Here is a 27,606-nt window from a genome sequence, read left to right as displayed (position 1 = left end):
GGTAACAGCCCCCCAACAAAATCCCTACCTCGTTCAGGAGACAAACACTGAACCACTCATGAATCAGCTACTAAATTGCTGCAGTTCACATCATGGCGTTTTAAAGCAAATAAACAAAAATATACTGTAAGGCACACTGTAAACTGACTTACAAATAGTTTAATCATCCATGTACAAGATGATTGTGCAAAGCAAACTGTAGAAAACATGCGCTGCCTGCCCCGAGCTACACGGTCGCTATTTTTGAGTTAAAATAAAAACCCCAAAACCTACTCACATCCAATTTAACCGTTAACACTTCATCCAAGTGTAAAGCGGCTGGCAAAACTATGCCATTCAAACAACTTAAAATTATATTCAGAGTAAGTGGGAATGATCGACTTACTGTGTCAGTGTGTATCTGCACCAACACAACAGTTTCAAGTCTCAATAATAATGCATTTCTATAAAGGTATTTTTTCAAAAAAAAGCAAGAAGTTCTTAGTCCCAAATTACACACTGTTTAACAATAACAACAAAAAGGCGGAATTTTCTTCTTCTCTATATCTTGGTTTGGAAAGAGAGTGTAATGGAATTTTAGCAGAGAGCAAAAGAAACTCCGCTTATAGGTTTCTGAGATTTTTACCACATTTCCGCTCAACAATGGTTTTACTCCCACCAGTAGCATAAAAGCAATATATTTACAAATACAGATTTGAAACCCAAAGAAAGTTTAAATAAAGTTTGTTATCAGGGTTAGACTATGAGTAACTCAGCAAGAAGCTTTTATCATACAAAATTTTAACATCAAACATTTTGGTGACAGCTTTAGTTACATTTTATTCATAACTCTAGATTTGCATTTCAATTACAACACCTTCTTATTCTTTCAAGTTTTATGTTCTTCTTACACACCCCTATGTAGTTACAAAATTTCCTCTAACTACCCACCTCAGAACAGTCCATTCACAATGAAACGTAATCAGTGATGCATCTTCACTGAGGTTGTGTTTGTATTGGAATTAATTCATAGAAAGCCTTTACAATGAATGTAAACCAAGGTCTCTCTCAAATCACTGACAGCTAGCCCACAACATTTACTATTCAAAGTAATATGTAAAATACTTCTACTGTTCATCGTACAGTGCTAGGCTTCATTATTCCGTCTCAAGCATTCTTCTGTCATACTTCCTTGTTTGTTCTGAAGTCAAGAATATAGAAGGCTTTCTGAGGCTACGTTTCCTTGGTATAGCACACTTGAGGAATAACAGTTCATACAGAACAAACCTAAAATCTAACTGCTTAAAAACCTCGTTAATACAGTATTTCACTTATTCTGCCTCAGCTGACATGGAAGTTTTATATATTTCATTACACAAGAGTTCACATTCTTTTCAGCTCCTGGGTTATGTCCAATTTTTGACAATCTGAATGCTAGCATTTCTACAGACTAATGATGGAGCAGAACATAAAGCTGAATGCACCCAAGTGATGGAAGAGAGCTGAAGATGAACACTAGCCATCCTTCCCCATCCTACTCCCCTGCAAAAAATGTAGCTATTAATCAACAATAAAAGCTATGTTAACTTGCTTAACTCCATTAAAAGAAAAAACAAAAGCCCCACACATCTAGGTCACACACTTTTATGTGGGTCGTTGGAAAGCAACATGAAGAAATATCTCTTCTAGACATTTTGACATCTAACAGCAGGATTAGAAAATAAGTCTTACTTCAAATATGTTTATTTTCTTGAAAAAACCTCTGGAACTGTATGTAATCAAGCACTACAGCAGTTCATAAAAAACTGTCAGTCAATTTCAAAATAATTAGCTACTAAATGCATAGCATGTTGAAACAAATACTTACCTTTAAAAGCCTAAAACTACATATTTCATGTATAATATAAAAACTTGTGCTTATGATGAACACTTCTTAAGAATCCAATGCACCATCCATAATGCTCTGCTCACTTTGTAAGTCAATACAAGAGCAAATCAATCTAATAATACTACTGCAACCAGTCATCTTATAATCAATGCAAAAGCAGTTTGACATATCACATAACTGGTTAACATCATCCTACTTATTAGCATAAAGTATCTCATCGTAGTCAACTTTTAACCATTTTATTAAGAGCTTTCCCTACAGTACACTACTTATCATTAAGTATTTCAGTCTGTCCTCAAAGCCTCAGCCGAACAGGTTTCCTCCTCTTCAGACATCTTCCTACTCCCAAGTACAAAGAAATCATCCATCCTAAGGAGAGCTTAAGTAAATTCCAAACTGACCAGCACATGCTTAAGTTGAACCTTATTTTTCCTACATATCTTGCTAAGTTTTGTCACCTGTAGTTGAATGAGAAGTCAAAACGCTACACTGAATCTTAAGTTAATCAGGATCTAAATAAATAAAGGGCCACTGAAACCTGTACTCCAATTTACTTATCAATAGATAACAGTACAGGAAGCTATCAGAGGTGATATGTGAACATAAAACTTAATTTAACTGCTTGCCAATTAATTTTTTACATGCTTGTACCTGTGAACCTTAAAACTTCACAAATATTTAATCCAGGACATGAACATTCAGTTTGCCTTAGGCTAAGCCCCAGGGTAAATCACAGGTGGTTATGTCTTTGAAGGGGAGAGACAGGATAGGGGATAGGCTTTAGTATAAATAAGCGTTCCTGACGAATTTTAACATCAGCAGTGAAGGATTCACAGAAAAATGCTAAACTGATATGTTATTGGCACAATCAAACCTTTGGATGGTTAGTCTTCTTTTTAATTTCACACTACCGGCAACATTAAACAAGTTTTTACTTTAATATGAAACAATTTTAAAAACATACCATTCCAAATTAGTAAGCTACCTCCCTTTAACAAATAGAATTCTATATTACAGCCGACATTAAGAAAGAAACTCTTCAAGAGAAGTAAAATTAAATTTAGCAGACATATGAAGTTGTGCTCTACGGGACCAGTTTATAGAGACTTAACAGAAACCTGAAGCTGGAAGAAATAAATATTTATTAAGCAAACGTACTGACCCTTATGGACTAAAGTAATAGTAAAAGAAAACAAATTCAGATGATCCACATTCACTGTATGCACAGAAAATCCAAGACAAATAACTTTAGATTTTGAAGGGCACTTTGTTACCCTTTACTAGTAGAAATATTTCAAGACCCTAAGTGGCCATAAGTATCCTAAAGTAACAGTCATAATACACACTTAAACAGAAACTAGAAGCTTATCTAAGTTTCTGGTATATGTTGTGACTCTAAGACAAAACACACATTGCTCTAGAACTGAGGATCCAGAGAACAGCTGGAAATACCCTCCTCACCTCTGTTACCAGAAAAAGTTCTGGAATCTGGGGAGAGAGGATGTAAGCACTGGATAAGAAAGGTTCTCCCATCTACCTACCTGCTAAAGATTAAGGAGGAGAGAGAAGAAAAATTAAAAAAGAAAACAGTTTGTCTAAAGCCTATGTAGCACATTCCCTTTTTCCCTTCCTGTATACATTCTTTTCTAGTCCAGCAATTTTTAGGAATGGAACACTCTCTGGACGTGCAGGACTGACCAAGAGGCATGTATTACTCTGAATTTCTCTCAATATAGGCATAACAGTATTATAATACTACTAAATAAATACCATGAAGTTCAAGTTTAGAGCACCATTTATTGTATAATATTGTATTTAATACTAGCTCGTTCGTTACTTTTTAAGACCTAAAGTGTCTTAACCAAATGCTTTTTAACAAAGTTTAATGTAATGGTATTCTTCCCAGCAAAATTCCAAGTGAAGTTCTCTCAGGAACTGAATACCATCACCCAAAATTTATACAGTAAATGAAGAAAGAGACAGCTATCAGAAAGATAAGGAGGTAAGCATTCACATTCACACAGAGTATCCAAACACTTGCCAATTCAATGCTTCTAGGAATCTTGAAGTAGAAGCCGATTACTTAAGAATTTAAGGCTACCTCCAGTCTAGCTGCACAAATACTGTACAGACCAATCTGAAACATCCAGAAACATTATGGCAGCATTACTATTTTTATACCTAAGAGAATTAACACTAAAGCTACCACTGCTCTAGTCCTTTTATATTTATGGCAATACAAATTGATGAGTAACACATACACTGCACACTCAGTTTCAAGACATGAAAACCTACCCTGTAGATTTTAACAAAACACAAGGCAGCTGCTATGACCCAGAGGAGATTCACAGTGATTTAATTCAACTAACCTAACACATTTCTAAGAAAGGTATAGCAAGCCATATATTAAAATGGATTTTCCTATTATAATTGTTTTATTTTTTTCATTGTATTACCAGCCAAAACCATTCAAATGAGGAGCCCCAAAAGTTTAACTTTCTAAAAAAACAAACAAACCAAAACACAAGTCAATGACTCAAAAACCTTGTGACCCAAAGTTTCATGAGACATGAAAAAAAAAAATTTAAGAGTCACTTGGCTTTCCTTATTAATAAAAATTTATTACCTCTGTTTAATATTAGCTTTAGTTCTGCAATAAGTCAAGTATAGGACATGGCACTTAATACTACTTTAATTGCCAGTTTAATTCAATTTGTGTATCATCTAAATAATCAGATTACATCTGATTTGCCTCAAAGAAACCTCCAAGTGCAGAAAAAAAACATTTACTAACTGAAATCACATACAATAAGAGTCCACAAAATCTGATGCTGTACTCACATAACAGAGTCTAAAGCATGCCACCAGTGCTCTTAGCTTACCCCAAAGTAAAAAGTAGAGTCATCAGACAAGTGCACCAGATTTGGAAGATATACAGCAACATACATTTCAAAGGTCGCTATAAGAAAAGATCCAAAGGTAACACGCATCCCTGTCAGCTTTGGTAGATAAAAACGTAGTTCATCTGTATAAGCAGAGAGACAACAGGGTACTCTAATACCCATGAAGAAAAGTCAGAGATGCAATCATTTTCTCTTGTAGTAGCATTAATATACATAACATACAATTATACTCAAAAGTTTCTTAAACCAAAGTAAAGAATATGACATGAAACTTAAGCAGAGAGATGCGGAAAGGGGGTGGGGAATTTGAGAGCCAAGAGTAGCAGGGAAAAACAAGAGTATGATGCAGAAGTATGAGATGCAGGTCTTTGAATTCAAAGACAATGAGCTTTAGCTTGATGAGGAATACTAGCAGACTACTGAAAAATTGTATTTTAAACAGCTTGCAGAGATGGGAGTAGCAGGAGAAGACAGAGGAGGTACCTGAAGTACTCCAGATGACAGATACCAGCCTAAACTTCATTTGTAAAGACAGAAAAAGAAAACGTGGTCTTGAAAATGTTGTTTGGACAAGGAAGAAGGAGGATATGAATAAAGCATGACTGTGGATTTGAGAAGAATAATTTAAAAAAAAAAAAAAAAAAAAAGAGGGCTACTCCCAGCCAACTGCCTTGGGTGAAAGAGGATTACACCGCTGTCAGCAGCATCGTAAACGGCGAGCAAATGAGTTAAGTTTGAGAGAATGATAATGAGCTCTGGGACGTTGAAAATGTTTACAATAATAAGAAACACTGCAAGGGAATGCAGGAGGACTGAATGAAGGCACATCACGCCACGAAACTGTACAAAGAAATGCAGTAACCTACATAAAGGAGATGGCACGCAAGATTTCTACAAACGCGGTATGCCTCAGGATTAGCGGGAAGAAAGTATAAAAGAAGGAAGATGTTTGCAGCAAGCCATACCAATGTCAAAGATGGACAAGGCTGTGACAGCCAGGGAGGTTTCCATACCTCTTATCCCATCTTATTCCCACAAAGCTAAATCGGTTTAGCTATATGCTTTATAAGAAGCACAACTACACTTTGAAAATGTAAATTTTTTTTACTGTATTATTGTACCACCTGACAGATGCGTACCAACAACTCCTTTCAATTACAATTATTATGGTGATTTAAAAACAAGAGCGTATTTTATTTAAACTACTATTTGTACTCTAATTACATGCTTCAATCAGTGTTTGAGTTACTGAAAAATACAGACAGCTACAAAGAAAGGAGTATTACACCCTCTACTTCCAGAGGTTGGCTGAAAAGGCTAAACTTGTTGAGTGACATCAAGGGAAAAAAAAACGTCCCCCTGTGTTCCAGTAAGAGGTTGTTTTAAAAGAAAAGTAACAACAACTGTGCTTTAAAGGAGAAATTCAAATAGATATCTATTTTTTTAAAACATAAATACAACAAACTCTAAGATGCTGGAAGAATCTTAACATACTTCCCTGAAGAAGTAGCCCTCCCTGTGTTTGCTTGGTATCTTAATTCGCCTTTGGTTTCAAAACTCTAGGCTTGCCAAGAGCTATTCCTTGCAAAACCTCAGGAATTCCATTACTAGTTTTAAGCTAAATTAAAGGAAAATAGAAGCATTCAACGCATGGCGAAAGTATGCACAAAGTGTTTGTTGATACTCATAAATAGACTGAAAAATTTAGACATGTCTGAAGGATAACTGCTGCAGTCAGCTCTGTTTTGCTCTGCTGTGCAGCTAAGCAAAAAGCTACTGCTGTCATTCCAGAAAAGCTCAAGATAAGATACATTGCTACCAAGATCGAACACAGCACTAGATCGCTCATTTTTCACTTTAAGCTTATATATAAACCCAAGTTTGCATTTCCTGGAGGGGGGGGGAGGGTGGAGGGTGGGTGGGCAGGAATAGTGGGAGTTTCCCCTTCAAAGCTACTGCTTCAACATCTCCATTTGAGAAAGAGATGTCACACTGTCCTAAGGCATGGCAAAACCAAACAACTCTTCACCCTGTCAAACATCTTGCAAGTCACAAAGACATTCCATCCCAAAAATATATCTAATATTATGCTGATTAATATCTTACCAATGTTCACACAATGGGCCCCTTCCAACTGGTGATATTCTATGATTCTAAACAAGCGTTATTACTACAATCACTTTTACTGACCAAATTATGGTAAGAATGAAATGCCCCCACCTGCATATTGTGCCAGGTGTCATACTAACACACAAGAAGATAGTACCACTGCCCAAAGCATTTAAGAAAATGTACTTGAAAGAAAATTCTTTGTGTCAAGGTGAGTAATAATCCCAACAGATCAGAACTGCTATGCAGTTTAACTCCTTCGGCAGCAGCCATGGGAAAACAGTGGAATTACCAACACACCAGCTGAAACTGCAGCTCCAATGAGAGATAGATCCAAGTTCTGTATCTTCCATTAGAAACACAGGAATCCAGGTACCCGCATATGGGATAGTGAGTCTATTTTACCCTTGAAAAGGCAAGAAATTAAAGCAACTTTTCACCACTGAGTCAGCACACAGTAACGGATCAGTGGTTTGCAGTAACCGTCACCACTGTATGAATGACAGCAGTCGCATCTCAACCCTGCCAGGACCAAAATCACTATGAAGAAAAGCCAAAGGAAAGAAGTCAGTTCTTCAGACTGAAAACACGGTACCCCAGCCTCTCCTGAGTTTGGAGTACAGTCCAGGGAAACCATCACTATTTCAGATGTGTCAACTGCCCTATAGTTCTCAGCTTTAATTACAAGCACAGACAATTCATATGGTATTTCTGAATCACGTTTTCCTCAACAGAAAAGTAACAGACACACGGACAATAAAAAGCTGAATAGCAAGAAATACCTGAGTACCTTTGCCATAAGATACATACTTATCACAAAGGAAAAGAAAAAGGATAAGCTAAAAACCTACCTTTGGGATCTTTTTGTTAAAATCCCATTTCAAAAAGGTACCAACACAGAGGTGTTTTTACCAACACCCAGTACTGAACCTGAACCTTTACATCAGAAAAGTTCTGTGAGAAGAAGTGGCAGGCCTATCAGTTGTGGCTGATTCTGAAGCTGAAGTCAATAAAGGTGGCTATGATAGCAATGACATGCAACACCACCATTTTACACTTGCAGTAATTCAGAGGAACATTTTCCCTAACACAGATATTAGTATTACTTTGTTGACTGAGATTCAGCCAAAAAGTTTAGGGATTATACTGGACCTCCTGAGAAGCCAGTGACAGATTAAGTATTGCTCACGTGGCAAGAAGCTTCTCATTTCACTACCCCACATATGGATGTGAAGGCATTTCAGAAGAAGAACAAATGAGACAAAGTTAAAGTATTCTGAGACAAGAGAAGAAAACATTTAGTAATCACAATGCCATTTCCACTAATTAGAAAAGAATGCATATAGTCAGTCCCAAACATGCAATAATCATGAAATTTTGTTTTATAAACATCAGAAATAAGTTATTAGTTCTTTTTATTAAAGCCAAGGAATAATTATTTCTGTTGTCATTTCAAGCTTGAGGAAAAGACTGAAATTCTGGAGAATCTCAGGACTCTAGGAAGATGCGCCTCAATAAAGAGTGAACTAAATTGGTTGTCGTGATTGTCGCCACCTTGCCAGAAGCAGTGAAGAGGAAACTTTGAAGAGTACATTATACTTGGAGAATACATGACATATACACACACACGCTTATATGCATACATACCTACGCGAGAAAACACCACACACCAGTTTATCACCAGTTCAAGCTCAAAAAGAATGTTCACATCTGACACTGATTACACAGAAAGGCCAATAAGAAAAGATGATGATTAAGAGCAGAAAATTCAAAGTCTGTTATATAAAGACTGCTGTTCTACAACTTACACACGACTAAAATATCATCTGCATACGCTGTGTGAAATTACACATCTCTGGACAGCAGTTTTTGGTCAACAGCTCCTCAAATAGCTTTGAAGAAAAAATGCATTTGGTAGCAGACAAAAATAAACCCTATTACGTTTGTTTCAGAAAACGTCACTGAGAAGCTGCAGATAGGTCACCTCTTCCAGCCACAGTTACTAATGGCCACCCAGCAAAGAGAGGTTACCATCGATACAGATTTGCAGAGTGAATTGTCTAAGAAAACACTAATCCACTTAAAGAAAAATTAATCAAGGTACCTGACCAGTGAAGGTAGATTGAGCTAATACTGTCCATTTAAGTGCTGATAACGCCTAAAGCACATAACACCGCATACAGCTTTTTTGGTGGAAAGAATCATTAAGGATGGCAATCTATGGCACAGCAGTAGAGACAAAAGGCTGGGGGGCACAGTATCTGCAATCTTCCTAGATGTGTTGTTTTTGGTTTTTTTTTTTAAAAATCAATGCCTATCCATATCCTGAAACATTAAGTACAACTTCTGTGATAGCCTGAAAGCCTTAAGAGAGATTTTGAAAACCACTAACCATTAAAGAATTACTTAAGAAAAGTCACGTACTGCCTCCTAGAAATCTGTCAAGTTGTGTCTCTTAGGTCAGCCTCATAATTTTTATAGGTTTGTTTGTCTGGGTTTTTTAATTTTCTTATTACTGCAAAATATCTTGCAGTTTTCCTAGTGGACACTGATCACTATCTTTTCTGACTTTAGTCTTTTAAATTTAAAAACTCAATATACACGCTGAACAAATTCACTGTTTCAAGAATTTGATGGATGAACAGCAGTTATAAACAGGGGCATATTTTTCCCATTAAGTACCACTAAATGAAACAATAGGTACCAAAAAAAAACACTAATAAAATGAGTTACTATATCAAAGGCCAGATTCTTCCCTCAAAATCCCTTCAAAGTACATCATTAAATCAGAGACACGCTGCCACGGATTAAGGGGTCCTAGAGGTAAAATATGCCCATGCACCATAACTGAACAATGTATTCAAACCCTCAGTGCCATACCAGCTTAACCTCACTGAATCAGGCCAGCACAGAATATACTTTAAACTGGCATGATGTGTCACTGTCACCAAAAGCAACTGACACACCCTGCTCCCCTTACTGCTTGCTTCCACCCCCATCTTTGTGCCAGCACAAATGTTTGTGCAGCAAACTTGATCCAGCTTAAACCTAACCCTCCCCTCCCTGCCCCTCCCCCAAGTTAGTACAAACCTCAACCCAGTTCACCACATAACCATACAAGTATTTGCCTGCACAAAGGAGGAAGCAGCAGAGCGGGGTGGAAACAAACAGGACCATGTTTTTCAATGGTGGAGCTGGTCGATGCCAGCTGTACGCCTATGCAAAGCAGTAGGTTGCAGGCTGGAGTCCCGTAACGTCAGCCTCGCAGGTTCAGGCCTATGCAGCGCCAACTCTTCCCATCCCTCTCTTGGATCCCATCTCTTCGCTCATGCAGCCACTGACAGGTATGCAGCTGCAGGGTGAGTCGGGTCAGGGTGCTGAGTCAATTAAAAACTAACTAAAAAAAAAAATAAATTGCTAGTTTTCAGCCCATTTGGCTTCCTGAACCAGCTCCCAGTGCAGTCCTTAATGGCACAAGGAAGCCTTCTTCCTCGAAGGCTGGGAAGGCAAAAGGTCCAATTTTGATCGGCTTACGACACTGTGGAAACACACTCATACACCGCCACATTTTCAATTTAAACTTGCCAGAGCAGCTGGACATGATTATTTTTAAGTAATTTGTTCCTAAGATTAAACCTCATCCCTTTTTTTTTCAGAAACCTAAGCAGCCATAGTCTACTTGGGCACAAGCAGCAGGAAGTGAGGCCAGTTCACTGCATTAAACAGGTTTGCTCTTCATGTTTAATAAAATGAAGATAGAGCATTAGCTACTCTAACTTAATGATACTTTCACCAGATAGTCTTTTAAACAGCACTGATTAAATCACCTCAGATATTTGCATAGGAAGAACACACACATAATAAAACCAATGCAGTCATGTTAAGTATCACCTTAACTGTAGCTTAGTATTTCCAAGGCATTTAAACAATCATTCAGCTGATTAAAGTGATCTTATAAACCTCTCTGCTCAGGTGTGAATTTCATTCAAAAAGTTGTTTTGTTTAAACTATAAGACCCAATGGTCACAGAAGTGAAGAAAATTCATTTCAACAAGTTCAGAATCAGAGCCCTAACAAATATGGATACAGCTACTTCCAAGCTAATTTTTGAACAGTAAAGTATCGTAAGTAGGAGTACAGACAGACTGTTAGAAATAATCTTGCTAACTTCCAAACAATAGAATTCATTACTGGATTGTTAGATTTAGCAGGGAGTTGCTTCCACGGCAAGTAAATATATTTATGTTCATCCAGTTAACAAAGAAACAGAATCCTATCAATTCAAAAGACAAAACATATCAACATTACAGTTTAAGATCTGTGTAACTGAAGTGCAGGATCAGATTCATGTATCTGCAAAACAGTCTTCCCGAGTGCCATATAGGATATTTTTCCAGCTTATGAAACTCTCCTTTTCTGACAAAGATAGATTCTTCCACAACCACCTGCCCAATGCAGCAATTTAAGACAACCTTTCTCCTCTTTAACAGAAATTTCTTGTGTGATGAAAAAGCGTTCCAAACTACTCTGCCTGTAAGAATTACACAGAAGTGAGAACAGTTTATTTTGACTACAACTCCCCACCAACATTTAAGACAAGGCACTGAACTGGAAAGTGAGCAAAACCTTAGAAAGACATTCAACCAGATATACAGACAACTGCTGGCGCATTGTTTCAACAAGCGTTTTCAAAGCATTCTTGACACAGAGACAAATAAACTCAGGCAATCAAAGTCAAGGAATAACATCCTTAATCACTTTCCATTCAGAATGGAGCTAAGAGTTTTTGGACTTGAACTGGTGATTTATACTGATACAGGTTCCTTTTTATGCAGGCATAGACAGGTGTGCTTTTCAAATGCACTTGCTAATCAAGGAAAACAGACAAACTTCCCTGAAAGTTCTGCTGACTTTAACAAGAAAACAGGATGCTTAATGGATCTGAATCCATGTGTCTTAATACCAAATTACTTTTAACACAGCAGTAAATCTTAAAAAAATTAGCTTTTCATTCCCCTAAATACCAATATGTTTTAGAGCTAGTAGAGCAGATTTAATTACAGAGTCATAATACAGAATTACTGCTAACATTAACACCATTAAAGAAAGATAAAAAATACTTATTCAGAAAACTTTTTTGCTCGTTACACTAAATGTCACATTATCACTAGCACTTTAAGTCAAAAGAAAGCTAAAAAAATTCAAAGACTATTCAAAAAAGACACAAATAAAAAACTTTTTAAAAATATTATCAAAACCACAGTTGACAACTTTTTCAACACTTACTAAAATCAACCCTGATTTCTACAGTGTGTATCCACTGCAGTAGCGGTATTAGTTTCAATCCACGGTCCAACAACTTTCCTAGTGATTTCTAATCATAACACGATCGCTTCTTATGCGTTATCGTGGAACAAGATGCAGCGACCAGGAAGATGACAAAATATGCTTTCACTTTCCAGAAAATCAAGTTTAGACGGAGAACCGAGCCAAACGAGTACCGAGACACCTTTTGACCTTTGTGATTCGTCAGACCTACCCTTACTACATTCGTACATAGGGGTATGTCAGAGAAAAGGGAGTTTAAAAAGGACGAGCAAGTAGGCTAGGTATCGCTTTCATCCACACGCGCTCAGCACCGCTCGGAGAACCCCCTGCCCCTGGGGAGGCTCCGTCCGCTGGCCCCAACCCCTGACCCAACAGGGCTCTCGGTAAGCCTCGGGGCTCGCCCCTCGCAAGCCCCTGGCCTCCCTCAGCGACGCGGGGCAGGGAAGGCGCTTGTCCCGAGAGGCATGTGGCAGGAGCTGCCGGCCCGGAGGAAGGTGCAAGCGCTTGACAGGTCGCACGCGAAGAGGCTGAACGATGGGAAGCACCAAGCCTGGAGGAGGCGGGCGGTGAGGGTCGGGCTGGGCGACAGCCAGGACGGATGGAACCGGCTCCTCTTTTGCTTTTAAGCTCACATTGCGCTCCCGCCCCCCCGGTCCCGGAGCCGGGCGGTGATCCCCCCACGGCCTCCCCCGCCCACACGCAACCCCCGCCCGCAGCCCACCCCCGCCCCGGCGTGCCCCGGCACTCCCCGCCCCGGGGATGACGGGGGAGAAGCCGCCAGCCGCACCCCCCCCTCGCCCCCACAGCGACCCCCCGCACCCCGGACCCACACCTCGGACCGGGAAGGGACGCAGGGCACGTCCCAGCCCGGCTCCCACGGGAAGAGGCGACATATGGGGCTGCTCCCGCCCACGGGCCCAGCCCCGGGAGCCTCTGCCGCCGCCCCCTCCCGCGGGGTCGGGGTAGAGGAGTGAGCGGGGTGGGGGGGGGAACCAGCACTCACCTCCACCATCAGCTCCGCGCTGGCCGCCGCGCCGAGCCGGCCGCGCCGCCTGTGACGGGCGCGACGGCGGCCCCGCACGGCCCCGCCCCGCCCTGCGCCGCGCCGTGGGTAACGGCTGCGCCTCCCGACAGCGGCGGCGGCGGCGGCAACAGGGCCTCGCTCTGGGCCGGACTCTGCCCGCCACAACTTCCGGGGCACGGCGCGATCGCCTTCCGGGGGCAGCGGCCGGGAGAGGGGTGGGAGGCAGCGACGGGCTGGGTTGCTCGCGAGCCGCGGGGAACCGTTGGGGGCGCGCGCGCCGTTAAACGGCGGCAGCTCTGTCACCCGGTCTGTCAGTCACCCGGCCCGTCACCGGCCCCGGCCCCCGGTAAGCGGCGGTCAGCGGAGAGCGCGCCTCAGGGCGGCGCAGCGGGGCCCCAGCTATGAGGGAGGCGGCCACGAAGCGGGTCTTACTGGTTTCTCAGGTAAAGAAAAAAAAAAAAGAAAGAAAGAAAAAATTAAACCTGTAATTGCGCGCACGGCGTTGGAAAGGATTGGCTTAGTTGGTTTGGTGTGGTTTGTTTGAAATTTCTTGGGAGGGCAGCCTCCGCCGGTTGAGCTGTACACGCCGTCGCGGCGTTTATTTTAGACGCCGCTGCCGTGATTGATCTGCAGCCGCTGTTCTCAGAAAGGACGCTGCGTGCGACTGACAGCGAAGGTAGGCGGCGTGCGTATCAACAACAAAGATGCTGTGAAAAGAAACGTGGGAAACAATAAGAAGAATGAGGGAAGGTGCCACGCCTGCGTCTTGCACAGTTTTGTGGAAACACTTTGCGCTCCTGTTAGCCAGTGCAAAAAAACACCGTGCATTTGCTCTCACTGTTGCTACCCATACATCGTCTTGCCTGCTGACTGTTTATAGACCAATATGTGTGGCAGCTCTTTGGCCAGAAGACCTTGTAATCTCAATTAAACTTGAACGTGTAATTGATGTCCCAGCACACGCACAAATCAACCACACTGCTCGCAGTTAGAGCAACCCATGCAAAAGTTACAACTTTGGCTCAGGTCACACTACGTATGTTTTCGTCTTGCTCTCTAGCTGCTTTGGCCTCGCTCTGACTTCTGACCTCTCCACTAAACAATGCCTCACACCTAATTACGTCATGGAACTGATCTGCCTATGTATCTTACTTTCACAGGGGTTGTGCAACTCATGTTTTGACTGTGTTTCTACTATCTAAAGTCTTTGGCAGGGAGAATGGAGAATCGCTCTGACAGTCAGTCACCTTTCTTCCCTTCCCTTGACTGTTGCTGCTTTGTAGCAGAAGCAAATGGATGACAGTATTCCACTACCCCCATATTCATTTAACCCGTAGATTGTGTGAGAGTTGGAGAAGCTGAAGTCCATGCAGAGATTTTCTTCAGAGGGACCTGCTAGAAAGGTGACAATATCTAAAATGAAAGGGGGGGAGGGAGCACTGCTGTGGTTTAACGTTTGTACCACTGCAGCTCTTGGCTTCTGTGCGTCTGAGTCACTGCTCAGAGAGCTGGAAGGATAAAGCAGAGGGAATGGGATTTTCCTATAGCTGAGTCACGTAATGTGTGAAGTCACATAGCAAACCCTGCCATCTAACATACTGCACATCAGTGTAATGGAGCAGTGAGCTACAAAGCAACAAGCTGTTCTTAGTCCAAACATCTGCAGGATTTCTTGTGATCTTCAGGTCCTCTGGTACGCAGGCTTGCCTTAAAGTCTGCTTGGCTTCAGTTGTTGATCTTGACCTGTGAGTTGACATACAAGTATTTGTACACTGCAGTTTTTCCATAGCCTTTCTCAGCAGCATCTGGATGAGCGAGGAATAAAGTCTCCACATGTCTCTTCTGCTGGGTCATTTATTTCTTTTTCTACTCCCTCTAGCTCTCACCATGCCTTCACCAGCTCATGTGAATGACTGCAGTTAAACTGTATGTCAGGATTTCTATTAAACCCGGATGGCATAGTGTCTCTTTGGCAGTCAAGTTCAATGTCTTCATCAAAGGTGAAGTGCTGGTTTTGTTCACCTGTCACAGTGAACATCACCATTTACCTGAGCGTTATCTTACCCAGGTGACCCAGGTTTACTGACAGACCAACTGTGTACTTAGATACTGGGGCTTTGCTGTGATCTGTGGATGTTAGATATCTTTCTCCAGGTGGTTTTCTGGCTTATTAAGACCTTGCTGTGTCTCATTTCTGTTGGGAATTTCTAACTGGTCACAAGTGTTGTTCCTTCACTTTCTCACTTCATAGATCTTTTGGATCTGTGACATACTGGTCACTGGTCATATCTGCAATCATTTTTGTCATCCAAAATTGAGATTATTGCAGCTCCATCCAGATGCTATATGGATTGCTAGTCTTTCAAAGATTGCATAGCTGCTTGCAGACTTCTGCAAATTATGAACTTACAGTGCTTTAAATCCTTTGCTGCCATCTTCAATTCTGTTAGATCTTCCTGAACTTTCTTTATATCTTAGAACTTTGGAGTCAAGCACCTCCTCTGTTGTTTCACTATAGCTTTTTAAAAATTATATGTTGCTGCCACCCTTGAAGCTTTTCTGTAAGTGGTTAGCCCTTAGCTAAAATTTAAAAATTATTATTTTAATAGCTAAACATTTCCATTTGTTTGCCTGGGCATTTCTTATATTTCTTATACAGTGGCTACTGCATGTGCTAAATGCATGGCTTTTCTGAGAGAACAAAAGAAATTGTACATTTCATCATTCTCTGATTCATAACTGGTTTACAAATTAAATGTTCACTTTAGAGGTGTTACATTTTAGTACTAATTAGAATTTACTCCTTTATTATTAATGACATTTTCACCACAAATGAAAATTTTCAGGTTAACACCTTTTTATTTAAAAATTAGAAGATCATATAAATATTTTGAAAAAATTGTTAGTCTTTGAAGAGGAAATAACATTGAACTGTGTCAGATATACTGTAGATTGTATTTCCAGAAGTTCTCATTTCACTGTCCTAATGTATTTCAGTGTTGGTTCACAGACCCCTCTTGTTCCAGTTCCTGGATTCTTACAAGATGGTACCAACATTTTGTGGTGGGTTTTGTCCTGAAATTTGGGCTTCGCAGGTCAAGTGCTTTTGCCTGTGATCTTTGTTGATTTAGGCAGTATTCAGTTCTGTATGCAAGAGAGCAGTCAAGTCACATACAACATTATAATAGCAGATTTATCTGATTAAGAAAGTGCTCACTTATTTATCTTGGATTCTTTCTTAATGCCTGGGCCTGACAAAGAGGGGACTCTTGGTGAATAGAATGCCAAATTCTGCATTGTGTTTCTGCAGTTGCCTTTTATATGTTGTTCAGAGATGCATGGCAACAAACTTCTCAAGGGTATGAAGTGAAGGAGTTATATTTCTTCTTTCCAAGAACTTTGGAACCTATCCCATTTCATGTATAGTTTGTCTTCTCATCAGGGAAGTTTCTTCTGATAGCTATGAGATGTCTGTACCACAGCATGAAGCCTGGGTGTATTTTTGGAGATGGATACTGATTCAGATCCTTAATGTTTTAACTATAAATTCCACTCTTGAAGTAAATATAGGAGAGTTTCCCTTAAAAATAAAACCATAGCAACAGCCTTATGACAATTCATAGAACTTTGCAGTCACTTTGTTTTGTAATAAAGAAGGCCTTTGATATTGCTATAGGCACCACCTAACCCAGCTGTAGGTGCGGGCTCTATTAGAAATACTGTCTTTCGGGGTTTATGACTCAGCAGTGAAAGCATGTTTCTGGTTGCAATGTGGTACAGAAGCTCGCTCTCTCTCTCTGCTGTAAGAGGCTACCTAGAGTGTAATTTTATTCTGACCCTCACCTTTCCAAAATCCATGTGATGCTATAACAAAAACTTCTTTTTAAAAAAACCCACACATTCAGTCTATAATTACATTTCAGGAGCTGGAAAACAGATTTACAAAGAGAGACAGTTGGACTTGGTGTGCTAACAGAACAGAGTAACGCCAGTCACGTCACATTCTGCCTCCCCTCATGTGGCGCGCTAAGTAGAATGACCCTTTGTATATAAATCAAGATGTTTTTGTTTTCACAGTTGAACAAAGCCCCTACGTACAGTAAGGGCTATGCAGCATCCACTTATGGCCTGATCCTGCACTTCTTAGGAAAGAACAGCACCCTGGTGAAGTTAATAGTCTTTTTCAGAAGAAAGTACAAGATTGAGCCCATAATTTAAACCATTTTTACCCATATTTTACCTATAACTTAAACAGTGAAGTAGTTCACTACTTCATTGAATGATGTCATCGTTAGTTAAGTTGTCAACATTTCAGGTGAAAATTAAAAAAAAAAAGACATTTCAATCCAATAGTAAATAAAGGTGTGTTGCAGCTGGACATTTTAATTCACATAGTGAAGCTTTTCCTGAAATGTCTCCTGGAATATGTCAAACCTTCTGCTTTTATTCTTGTAATATCCAAGGAAAAGTGGAGCAGTTGTTCTGGAATTCTTCAGATGGCTGTTTGTATTGTAATTTGGTTTTCCTTGGATGTCTTGTTCTTGTACAAATATACCACTGACACATGTAAAGGATCTGTGAGCTCTAGGTAATGTACTGTGAAGGAGAGAATACTTGTCGCTGTGGCAGTTGGTCGGTAGACTTTTAAAAGACAATACAATGAGCTGCAAAACCGTAATTTTAAACTTAGGTATTTTCTCTGACCTTATTTTAGGCTGAGCTTGCTGTCTGAGATACTATGTGTTTTACTCCTTGACATACTAGATATTTGGTCCCTTACTGTTTGAATATTGAAAGCCTGAAAAACGTCATTGCAAGCGAAGCTGCCTCTTGAGCCTCCCAAGTATATATACAAATTCAGTTCTCCTCACAAATGAATGTTCTGCTTAACCAAATTGAACTGTTCTCATTCCCCTAACAAAGGCTGCCATACACAGTTCCTGTAACTTCTTGCTGGCTGTTTCCCAGGAGGAGGATCGGTGTGTTGACTGTAGAATGTACACGTCTGTTTCCAACTAGACTGTGATAACCAAGTGGGATGTAAATCTAATGAAATGCAAAAAAACCTACAGTATGTTGCAATAACATTCAAGATCTGACTTCAGCTGACAAAAGCAAGGAAATTCCAAATGAATATTGTTGCTATGTCCTTACTTTACCCCTTTGTATTTCAGATTTTCAGGGCCTCAGAACTGTGCATGCTTGACTATGTACTATGTACAAAACAGTGTTCAAAGAGCATTGTCACATTGTCAGACTTTTAAAAATTAGGCAACTTGTGCAACTATAATTTTTACTCCCATGTGGGCACAAAGTAGGATAGACTTAATTAGCCTATCATACACCATTTTTCTATTTTGCCCCTTCCTCGTTCAGGACACAGAATAGATGCCTCTCACAGGAGAAAACAGCTGGTTATTTTAAATCTCTGTGTGCAGCAAGTGCCATTTGCCTTGTTTATTTATTCATTGAGTGAATAACTACTTAGGTATTCTTAGGGCATTTGTCATTGTTTTAGTTGATACTTCATTAGCATTAGTGGAATTATTTCTATGTTTCCTTTACAAGAGAAGAAATAAAGTTTCATTTTACTTACAAGGCAGTGTGGATTAGGTCTACAGAGGGTCTTGGTCCTGCAGTGCTCTGATTTGTGGCAGTTACCAATGAAGAACCTTGCTGCTGGGTGAAATCAATTGCAACTAGTTCTCTATCCAGGTTTCCTATATGGTATGTGGCAGAAGCAAGCAGAGGAATAGGATCATGTGGGATCCACTCTGAACAAGAAGCTGGCTAAACTTTTCACAGTGAAAGGCCAATAACATTTATGTGACTGAAGTCACGGGCGGGGGGGGCTTAGTGCCAGAGAATCTTGTAAGATGCTGGGCTTGCATCTGTGTTCCATGAGCAGGTATTACGATTGCGATTGGAAAATCAGCAGATGGACCGTGTGCACCTGCTTCAGCCACTACAGTGCAAATTCAGGAATGTTAACTTAGGTCCATACTGCAAGTTCATAACTGGGACACGGACAAATAGTCCATTTTGCCAACACAGCTACATGGGAGGTGTTTCAACGTAGAGGCAGAGCAGGCAGGTGAGTACAGCTGCAAAACTTAAAAGGGTGTCTCTCAACATCCTCACAACTAACTGAGATGGAAGGAGCTGCTTGCTCTACTTGGAGATCACTTCAGTACTCTTTCATGTTAGATGCCTAAGGCGGGCCCTTTATACAGGACGTGAACATATAAAGGGTAGGAGAAACCATCCTGTCCTTTTCCTATAGTTCAGTGATCAGAAATCCCAAAACTCTGATTGTGGGGGACATCGGGGACATCCTTAGTCTGTGAACATAAAAATTAATATTTTCCTTCACTTGGGGTGTTCTATAACCATCATACAGTTATTACAGCTTCCTTAATCCTAGCCACGGAACTAGTTTGTGAGTATCTGGGCTGGACCTTTAGGAGCAGAATTAGCCATAAGGGATGTTTTGGGAACCTCACTGAAATAAGAATTTGTGGAATGTAAGCACCTCCATAGCTGGAAAGCATCTGGATGAGAATTTTGAAGGCAGTCATTTGGGATTTAAGGATCATAACTGTTCATTTTCAGCATCTGAGTCCTCTTACTGGTGTAGTCACTGAGACTTGTCTCAGGTGACACAAGCAAATCCAAGAGCTAGGGTGAGGCTTCAGCATACAGACAAATACGTCAGACTATGGAAAAGTCAACATGGGTTTTTGTAGGTAGAGAAACTTTGTCATAATTATGAAGTTCTTTGATGAAATCAACAAACTGATAAACCAGGGTGATATATTCATTGTAGTGATTTCAAAAGAGCTTTTGGCATGGTCTCTCACCAGTGCTGCTAAAGAACATTAGCTGTCCTAAGTAAGGAAGGAAGGCTGTCCTGTGAATTAGTAACTAGCTGAAAGAGAAGGGTTCATGGGGTAGCAATAAACAGAAATTTTTTTTACACTGCGGGAGAGTTACTATTGGACTCCCACAGGGGTTCATGCTGGGACCTGCACTAGTTAGCATACTTAGAAATGGTCTTGGAAAGCGAGTGAGTAAGGAAGCAGCAGAGTTTGCTGCTGATGCAAAATCCTTTACAGCAGTGGAGTATGAAGCTGACAGCAAGAAGTTGCAAAAGGATCTTGTTCTGCTGAGCAGCATGGATGTTAAACTAGAAGTTGAGATTCAGTCTCAATAAATACGTAATTTCAATAAAGTAATGTGTACAGGCAAAACCAATCTTAATTATATGTGCCTACTGGTAAGTTCTACATATGCTGTTACTGCTGAAGAAGGAGTTCTTAGAGTCTCTATGGGTAGTTCTTTGGACACTTCATTTCCAGCTCCAAGTCAAAAATAGCAGGAATTATTAGAAAAGGAAGACAGAATGGAGCAGAAAATGTTGCGACATCTTTGCGTAGATCAGCGGTATGACTGAATTGAGAGAACAGTATGAAGCTCTGGTTTCCAGGTCAGAAAGAAGGTAAAGAATAACAAAACATAGAGAATGGTTTCTGTTTAAAACCTGACTACCAACACTTGGACTTTTCAGTATGAAAAAGCCAAAGTGACAATGCCTGGGTGACTGAGGGAAAATAATTGAACTATATAAAATGGTGGCTTGTGGAGAGACGGTAGGGAGCTCTCATTCATTTTTTCTAGTAAGTGGGTGCACGGGAAATAATGGACAGCAGGTTTAAAACAACCAAAAGGTAGTCTGTTTTTCAGATGCTGCAGAACTAAAGTATGGAGCTCACTGCTTCCAGAAATGTGGAAGCTGAAACTATCATTACTTTCAAAAAGGGACTAAACTTAAAAGGGAGGCAGTACATAGGGAGCTAGTAAATGGAATGGAATATAGCGGCCTTTGGTTCAGGTTTTCCCTAACCAATGATTTACTGAAAACTCTGAATATATATCAGGAAGGATTGTGCTATACCTGACCTGTTCTTTATACTCTCTTCCTGACTCTTTAGTCCTGGTCATTAAGAATCAGAAGCAAGTTAGGCATACCTGTGTAATCTGATACAGTATGGCTGTTTTGCAGCTAGTACAGGAGAGAGACACCAAGATGGTCAGGGGACTGGAAAAATGGTTGCAGAAGACTGAGAGGAGAACTGATACTGTTCAGCCTTAAGGAGGCAGCTAAGGGAAGATTTTACTGCTGCTGCCTACACGGAAAGCCAAGCCAGATTCTTAAGAGTTGCACAGTGATAGGCCGAGAGGGAATGGACACATGTTGAAACATGGGAAATTCTGCTTAGATACAAAGGTAGATTTATTTATTCATTTATTTATTTATATCATGAAGGTGGTAAAGTATTGGATCAAGTTGCCCAGAGGGGTTATGCGACCTCCTTCGTGGGAGATACTCAAAGCTTGACTAGAAACAGCCCTGAGGAATCTGCTCTAACTGGCCCTGCTTTGAGCAGTAGGTGGTCCTCCTGAGGCCCATTGCAACCTTCATGGTTCTGTCTTCTTAAGATAGGTTCTTACCATGTGCTTGTGCCCTAACTATACATTTTTCCATATCGTATATTAATTGACAAAAGTAGAACATATTTGGACTGGGTTAACTAATATACATGAAAACTCAGTGCAAGAACATAGTGGGGACAAGACAGTTTGGATTTGCCATAATGAAAGCAAGAGTCAGCTATGGTACATTCTGTTTAGTGGCTTGACAGTAGTCATTAAAATACTTTGTAAAAATACATCAAGAAGAGGAGTTGTTTGTCAGGGTGCAGCTATAGCAGGACTCAGAAAATGGTACTGTTGTCCACACTTAGGAGTTTTCAGTTTTTACTTCCAATGTCGTCTTTAAACAAATTATATATAATTAGTTTGTCAGACACTGAATGATGGGGAAGAGTATACCTAGCATACTGCCTTGTCACACGATGTGATTGTGTAAGTGCATGTCCTATGCATCTGGATCAAACCTGTCTCCAACAAGAAAGCTGATATGAAAAGATGTTGTTCTTCACCTTGATTTCTCTAACTAGGATCAGGGCATCTTGGTATCTGGGCTAAGATTTTTAAAAGATAAGATAGTGCTGTTTGTGACTGACTGCTTCTGTTCAATAGCTGGCATGCATGGCACCAACAAAGACTTCAGACTACAAAAATATCCAGAACTGCCCATCACCATTTTGTCCTGTAATAAGAACTTCTTTTTGTAAGACACAGACGCTGCTAGAGCTCAGCAGCTGAACAACAGTGTATTCACCAACAATACTTAGGGAATAAGCTGAGTCCTATAGTTTTAAAGAACAAATGCACTTCAACTTAATTGCAGTCAGGCCTGAATAAAAATTAAAGGGTTTGCATGTCTGCTAGTCTATATGTGGGTAGAAAGGCAGTGAGGTTAAGATAATAGGCTTAAAATGTATTCTCAGAAAACATTTAAAACCACAGCAGGGTGTGATTGTATGCAAATAAGTATTTTTGCAATAGCAGATTAAACACCTGATGGAATTTGTATGGAAAAGTGCATGCTTGTACATGATGCAAAGTATGATTAAGCACCAGTGTGTGCAGTTTTTGCCTTTGGTAAAAAATTAAGGCAGATTTAAATCAATCAATGGTTTTCTCAGTCTTTTCACAGTGTATGTTGTAAGTTATGAATGGTGACTACTAGAGAGAAAAAGTTAAAAGTAACACCGCTTTTTCCTTGGGCCTGTATCCTTACAAGAATATGTCCTGTTTCCATTTCCAGTCAGGAAAAACATTGCAGTTACAGAAGGTCTGGCCATAGGATAGCAACATATAGGATCTGAGACAGTGAGAAAATAAAACTGGCAAAATGATGTAAACTTTTACTAGAACAGCTATTACTGGTATGTATTTTGCCATCAGTTTACAGAATTACTTACAGAATAAGTCATACTATTTTCATAAAACCTCCAAAGTATCTTTTTGATGGATTGATTAATGAATGGATGGATTAATCATTCCAGGTTCCAGGACTACATTTAAATAAACTTTTTTTTCATGCTCAGAGATTGTTAAAACGACTCTGAGGCGGCACGGTGCCTATAGGGGCAGCAGGTACCTTTACAAAAACACATAGTTAGCAGTGGTGGAAAGACCTGCATTGGCATGGGCAGATAGTTCTGTTCTACTTTGTCATTTGTGGGACTGAGGGACGTTGTGGTTGGCAGAATTACTGAATTGTCTTTGGTAAATGGTCTTTAAAGTCGAATTCTCATCTACATTACATACCAGAGTTAAGTATCTGCCTTTCTGAAACTCCTTTCTCTAGCACATAAGTTATTCTGTCCTGTGCAATGAGAGAGATACCTTGGCTTTTTCAAAAAAATTGCCTTTTGGTGTGGTCAGGAAGAATGTTTAAAGGAACATGTGAAGTTGCAACCTGGATTTTTTCCTCTAGCAGTGATATCTCTGACTTAGCAAAATCAGATATAATTGGGTTTGTTTTCATCCAGTGTTTTTCCTATCTGGAGTAGAAAAGATAAAATAAATTACTTAAAATTGACTTTGATGTAAATGATGATGTAACTTGGACCCACAGTGACCTTGTGAAGTTTATCTGGGGTGGATATATTGCTTTACTCAAGCAGTAAGAGCTTCTCTAAGAAGTCAAATTGTCACGTTGAAAAACAGTGAAAAGCACTCCCTTTCTGTCTTCCAAAACATCTCTGCCTGCTGAGCAGTAAATCTGCAGGGGGAATCCAAGCTCACACTGGCAGGATTACTGTTCTTTCCTGCCTCTTAATCACAAAGCAGTGGTCAGAGAAAGTGCGAGATAAACTGTTCTCAACACTGGTACAGCAGGCTTCGCTCTCCTTCATTCATGTGCATTTGTCCCATGTACTCCAAAATCACAACTAGGCGTGAATGGATAACTGAGCATCGTGATTTACACAGACAGATGAAAATCGGAGGGCTGTGAAAGATATCGCGTACCCTTCCCTTGAAGGGTCCCACCCCTGCTTGGGGCAAGGCTCAGTTTATGAAGCCACAGCTGAACTGCTGATTACAGCCTGATGTTTTAAGAGAACAACGTAAATGCCAGGGGTTTTTTTATTTCTCCCCACTATATAAGGAGTGGGCTCCTTCAGGAAAGCAAGAACCTTCTTACCATAGGCATAGAAGAACAACAGATGAAGTATGGTGTATTAGAATTACTGGCAATGGAATAGAACGCTGCTTTTACAGTACCTCATTTTGCAGCCAGCGTATTATTTCTCAATTTTAGGACTGCCTAAATTCACACATAAAGCTGGTGTAAGCAAACTACATAATTGCTTGAAACAGGGGAAATAAAAGCAGACTTGTTAATTTAATGGTATTTTAAGCAATAATTATTTTAAGCAGAAATAATTGGATTTCCCTTCAATTACATATAATAGCATATATTTTAAGCCAAATCAGGGACAGAATCAAAATATATACCAACATTATTCTCTCACGCAGAAACAAGTATGGGGAAGAGTCTGAAGGATGGAGACCAAGGAGGTCCTGCTCATGGAATTTTTCCCAAAGCAGTGTGACTCGGGCGGGGCTGGCTAACTTTAATATAAAGAGATACTTGTCCAATTGTGTTTGTTTTTCCATACTGCCCATTAGCAGGAGGAGAGAAAGATGACAGAACAGTTTTTGCTTTAATGAGGCATTAAAAAAGGGCTTGCGTTGATATTAAAGAACCCCAAAGAAACAGATTGTTGAGATGAAGTGAGAAAAGTTGAGGTTTATGAGTCTTTGACTCTTGGGGAAGTTCATTCCACTGCTGAGAAAGCTTCAGCCCCCTTGCAGAAGAGACCTTCACCGTGACAGAAGAACCAAACTGGTAACTGTGGACCATAGTTCTCTCTCTGTCATAACGTTGGCCTTCCCTGAGATGTTCAAATAGTTGCTCGTCATGATAGAGCTCAGGGCAGGCTGCATATCCTGATCTTATTTATGACCCACTTAGTGCAAACCTCTATGAAGCAGCCTGAAGTATTTGGGGTTTTGTTCTACATTCGCAATTGATGGGTGGGTACTGGCTTATTTTGTCAGAGTAATGAAGCAAGACGCTTAGAGTTTTTGTTCTTAGTTTTTCTTCCCAAGGCTACTTAGTTCTGTACCAAACAACTGCATGCTCACTCCAACCCCCAAATCAAAGCGTTTTTGATAAATATGGGAGATTTTCAGAGAATTTTGGCTCACGTCTTATTTCTATCCTTCTTTAAAACCATAAGAACAATTTTCATGCAAGTGACTTCCAGGAATATTATTTTTTTAAAAGAAGCCTATTTTGTTAAGGATGATGAAACCCACAGACAGCAGTAGCTTCACTTATCCACTACAGTCAGACTGAGTTGAGTTGCCACAGGATGAGAACTGTACTGAATGCTTCTTCAGTTCAAAGTGGTTGAAGGGTGTAATTTTGAAGCTGAAAGACATTGCTTACAGTTCAAGTAAAGAACTGCAATTTATTATACCACCCATCCTATATTGCCCATTTAGATTGAAGGCCTTCAGGCCTGGAACTCTGCCTGCATGTTTTGCATATACAGTATTCTCAGGATACGATATAAATAATATATCAGCAGTGGAGGGAATAGCCCAGTGGAGCAATCCACAACTGAGTGAACCTCTCAGATGTTATGGAACATGGCCAGCATTACTTCAAAAACATTTTTTTTTTAGACAAAGTCAGTCAAATGCCTAAATTAAAATACCACTCAATTGCTTTGATCTTATCAGATGCAGTATCTGTATGTTCATTTAATAAGCCTCTCATGCATTTTATCTTTGTGCTTAATTTAAATATGAGAAGCAAACACATTTTATATAGTTGTTATTCTTCAATTACTACAAAAGCTTCTTAGAATCTTTGATCATGAGAATATTATTTCAAATCCAGTTCTGCTTCACAATTACAAAGTGCCTTTACTGAAGTTAGTTTGGATGCAATTCTAGTCCAAGTGGAGTAGACCACAGTCAGTCCTTGAAAAACAGATATGTCTACGGAGCAGTAAAGAGATCAGAATGCACCCCAGTAACTGAGTTGGTTTATTTGGTAGCGAGGTTTTTTTAGGCAGGAATTCCAACAAAAGCTGCAAAGACAATAATTAAGTGTCTGACACAACTGCATCAATGATTTAGCATTGGATGCGGTTTACAAAATGTTGCTATTATTAAAATACTGTTGATCAACAAATTTTATTTTTTGTATCAGGGACACTACAGTAGAGGTTCAGCTGCAGGTTTTTGGTTTTTTGGGGTATTTTTACATGAGGCCATGGAGAGGTGACACAGGTATAATGCCGCTAACCAAGGTCAACATGCTTGTGTGTGGACAGCTTTACATGATCACAAAATATATTCGGAGTTGTCACACAAACTATCTCTAGATTTAGGCAAGACTCCAAAGCTAGCACTCTACATCATCAGTGTCAGATAAAGCTCTGGGATTAACAGTAGCAGCAAAACCAAGTCGTACTTTGCTTTTGTTGTATAGATCCTATCTCTTTAGTGCTCCTTGTTGAGTGGTGAAGGAGCTGTAGCGTAGAACCAAGGAGAGAGGTGGAACTTACAGAAGGCAAATCTTCGGACTAATGTACAAAGTATGCTACAAGAAAATAATTTGACTGCAAAGTCAACAAGAGGGCATACAGTAGCAGTGGCTAGTTGACAAATTGAAAAAATGGTTTGTTTAAATTTATGTGTAGGAATCGTATAGACTTCCAAAAGCCTTAGCTTAATAGTTGTAAAGGAATGCTGTAAAGTCTAACTATCATGAAATAGAAAACATTACTAAAGTGGCCCTTTTCTCAAGTGGCCTTTCTGCTATGAAAATGTGGCTGCTTCATTTACTCATTTATTACCTTCATTCACCAGAGGTCTGGTTGAAACCCACTGACCTCACAATGATCGAAGGTCAGGTTTATTTAATGAAGTACTAAGCATTTCCAGCTCCAAATGTGGAGGCAAGGCACTTGCAAACATTTAGGACCATATGGGGTCAGGTTAGACTATGAACAAACTTTAATTAAAATTAACTTTTCAGACAATGAAACCATGAAAAGTTTTACTGCTTTTCAATTTTAAAATACACATACTCTGTCAGCCTGTTCCAAGAAAGTAACACTAAAATGCATACAAATTAAATTAATCATCTTTACAGTTATGACTTTGTTTCTGCCTTTTATCCTTGAAGGGGGGGGAAAAGCGCTAGAAAGAATTCGCAGCCGTAGAAACGTATCTTCTCTATCCTCAAAAAATGCACAAGGAGTAAGACTTGTTGCCTGTTTATTAATAAAAAGTAAGCCAAACTCAAAACACAGTTTATTTTAAATGGAGCTAGACTGCATTAGCTATTTGAAGTTGCAGTCTCATGACTGTTAAAT

General features: G+C 39.9%; 1 protein-coding gene across 1 annotated transcript in view; it reads right to left on the bottom strand.

Moving 5' to 3' along the window:
- FRS2 (fibroblast growth factor receptor substrate 2) overlaps positions 1–13,387 on the bottom strand; it is a 59,279-nt gene extending 45,892 nt beyond the window's left edge. Inside the window, exon 1 of the mRNA XM_064449357.1 lies at positions 13,211–13,387. The gene's annotated coding sequence lies outside the window, so the exon portion shown is untranslated. The remainder of the gene's footprint in view (positions 1–13,210) is intronic.
- Positions 13,388–27,606: the final 14,219 nt, after the last annotated feature.

Source organism: Phalacrocorax carbo, chromosome 1, assembly GCF_963921805.1.
Source record: "Phalacrocorax carbo chromosome 1, bPhaCar2.1, whole genome shotgun sequence".
NCBI classification, from domain to species: Eukaryota; Metazoa; Chordata; class Aves; order Suliformes; family Phalacrocoracidae; genus Phalacrocorax; species Phalacrocorax carbo.
The sequence above is the reverse complement of the archived record's forward strand: the minus strand, read 5'-3'. Positions and strand labels throughout refer to the sequence as shown.